The 2763-nt window shown below is 43.2% G+C and overlaps 1 non-coding gene across 1 annotated transcript; it reads left to right on the top strand.

Annotated features, from left to right (window-relative positions):
• Window positions 1-404: 404 nt before the first annotated feature.
• On the top strand, window positions 405-511 carry LOC118487711. Its single transcript, XR_004882654.1, has one exon. It is a non-coding gene; the product is annotated as a small nucleolar RNA R71 (small nucleolar RNA).
• The last annotated feature ends 2252 nt before the right edge of the window (window positions 512-2763 follow it).

Genomic DNA, 2763 nt, shown 5'->3' with positions numbered 1-2763 from the left:
GTTGGGGGACCCGACGACCTAGGTCTATTATCAATGTAGTTTATCATTTCTTGTTGATCGTCCGTTTCTTTCATACAACTCCAATTTTCATGTGACCCACCACACCCTTCACAAGCCATAACCGAGACTGTTTTTGTCATTTCCAATTTTTTATCTTTGAAGAAAGGGCCTCGATTTGGGCTTGTAAAGAAGTGCTTTCATCAAACTTATGGGCGCTCGGGGCAATAGATTTATTTCCCCGGGGGGTGTGCCATTGAAAATTGATTTGAGCAATTTCCTCAATTTGATTATATATTTCGTGTGGGCGTCGATTACCTAAAAGTCCCCCGGAGCTAGAATCAAGTGTCTGCCTTGTGTGTGGCAACAATCCATTATAGAAAGTGGATACTTGTTGCCATATCGCAAGGCCGTGATGCGGACACTTGCGTAATAACTCCTTGAACCTTTCCCAAGTTTCATATAAGGATTCCCCGTCCTCTTGTGAATATGTATTAATTTCAGTCATTAATTTAGCAGTTTTAGCGGGAGGGAAATACTTATATAGAAATTTTTGGGCTAGTTCATCCCAGGTGTTTACCGATCCAGCTGGGAGGGCGTTGAGCCAAGCTTTCGCTCGGTCTTTCAGTGAGAAAGGAAACATACGGAGGCGGATGGCGTCATTTGATGCTCCGTTGATCCGAAAGGTATCACATATTTCTAAGAAATTGGTGATATGTATATGGGGATCCTCGTCCGCAAGCCCGTGGAAGGTTGCGGAGTTTTGGAGCATTTGTATCAAATGCGGCCGAAGTTCGAAGTTATTAGCTTCGACATTCGGAGCATTGATAGCGGCGCCTAGGTTACCTACGGTAGGTCGTAGATAATCCATAAGGGTACTTTGGTCCGCCATTGGAGGTGGATCACCCGAAACCTTCTCTTGGTTTTTAGCTTTTAACCTTTTTCTGAGAAAGCGTTCGGGTTCTTCTAGTGGTTCTTTTATGTCCTTATTGGAACTGGAGCTCATACACTACGTAAGGTTGACGTCGGGTTCCAAGTCCTGCAATAAAAACAGAAAAGAATGCTGGTCAGAAGGTTCACCACGGCCCCGTGTTCAGCGAACACGGCCCGTGGTCGGAGTTTCAGTTAATATTTTCCAGACCCCAGTTACTGGAAGTTGGACACGGCCCCGTGTTGCACCGACACGGCCCCGTGGTCAGCCTTCTGTAACTTGGAAAACTAAAAACTGCCAGTAACGACGCTGGGCACGGCCCGTGTCCGACCAGGCACGACCCGTGCTGAGCTCTGCAGAAGCTGAAAAACTAAGAAAAATCCTAAAAATTAAAAAGAAAAATAAAAATATGATTAGGCCGTTGATTCCTAACTTTCTTAAAATCCTTGTGTCCCCGGCAACGGCGCCAAAAACTTGATGTGTGTTGGTGTATATATAATTTAGATGTATAATTAAGCCCTTTTTACACCTTTAGCCAAGTTTTAAATTTATAAAAACACGATATTCACTAACACTAAACACACATATGGGCAAGTGCACCCATCGTGGACGTAGTATAGTGTTGGTAAGATACCGAGATCGTCCAAGGACACAAGAGCTTTTAATACCGGTTTATCCTCAACGTCTAATCAAATCAAAAAGTGAGAAAAATGTTTTTAAACTAAGAAAATAAAGACTAACTAAATGCTGAAAAATAAAATAAAAATAAAAACAGATAGACAAGATGAATCTGTAACGCTTCGTATTTTCGTATTTCTACGTTAGAAAGTTCATATTTGTATTCTATTTTCGAGGTGTTATTTGTAATAAAATTTGTATTTTATACATAATTATTGTTCGCGCAACTAATCGTTTATATACGTATTTATACTCAAACCAGTACATTTTGGTTTGTAATTACGCGGTAACAAACCGATAAACAAACGTGCCAATGTCAACTACCTACACTATCTTAAATATTCTTTTGAATTTAAAATTATAATTTATGGCATTACGGAAAGTTCGATTGTGATAACGGGTCTCGTAGGAGGTTACGGACCACCTAAAACACGGGGATAGGGTTTGTGGGCCTCGGGCCCAAGCCCAAAGCCCATTAATTAAAACCTAATTATATATCACTAGTTAAACCTAAATCGTTTTCACTTGAACCAGCCGACACAAGTATTTCCCTCCCATATCCCCTTTCTCTGCAATCTAACTACACACCCACACAAATGAAGAACAGCCATCATACTCACACATCTCCTACCCTTCCTCTCGGTCTCTCTCTCCCCATCAAGCACTGGTCTCCGGCTACGAGACCGGCCGTCACCGTGGTTCGGTTCTTCGGGCCAGACACCACCCCCCCCTCCGGTGAACACCTAACAGCGTCGGTTAACCGGCGATCACACTCCCACATCTCGACACCCTGAAGAACGAGGAGAGAAGATAGAGGGCCACGGCGACGGAGGTCACGGCGTCGGTCAGATTTGTGCCGACAGCCACATCTTTTTTTTGTGCGAGACAAAACGACGACAAAAGAGGTGGTTTCGAGTCAAAATGGCAGACACGGAGGTGATGGTGGTGCCGACAACTGCAGCGCCGCCGCCGGAGCAATCATCGTCGCCGGAGAAGACGGTCCTTCTGTTTCGTACACCCTTACCTTGATCCATTTGTTTTGTTTTCTTATCACATCTTACACATATGTATCGATCGTAATTGAAACAAGAAAAAGAACGAGAATTGAATCTTTTACATGTAACAGTTTTGATTCGAGTTGGGTTTAAAACGTTTCG

The sequence above is a fragment of the Helianthus annuus genome, chromosome 15 (genome assembly GCF_002127325.2).
Source record: "Helianthus annuus cultivar XRQ/B chromosome 15, HanXRQr2.0-SUNRISE, whole genome shotgun sequence".
NCBI classification, from domain to species: domain Eukaryota; kingdom Viridiplantae; phylum Streptophyta; class Magnoliopsida; order Asterales; family Asteraceae; genus Helianthus; species Helianthus annuus.
The sequence above is the reverse complement of the archived record's forward strand: the minus strand, read 5'-3'. Positions and strand labels throughout refer to the sequence as shown.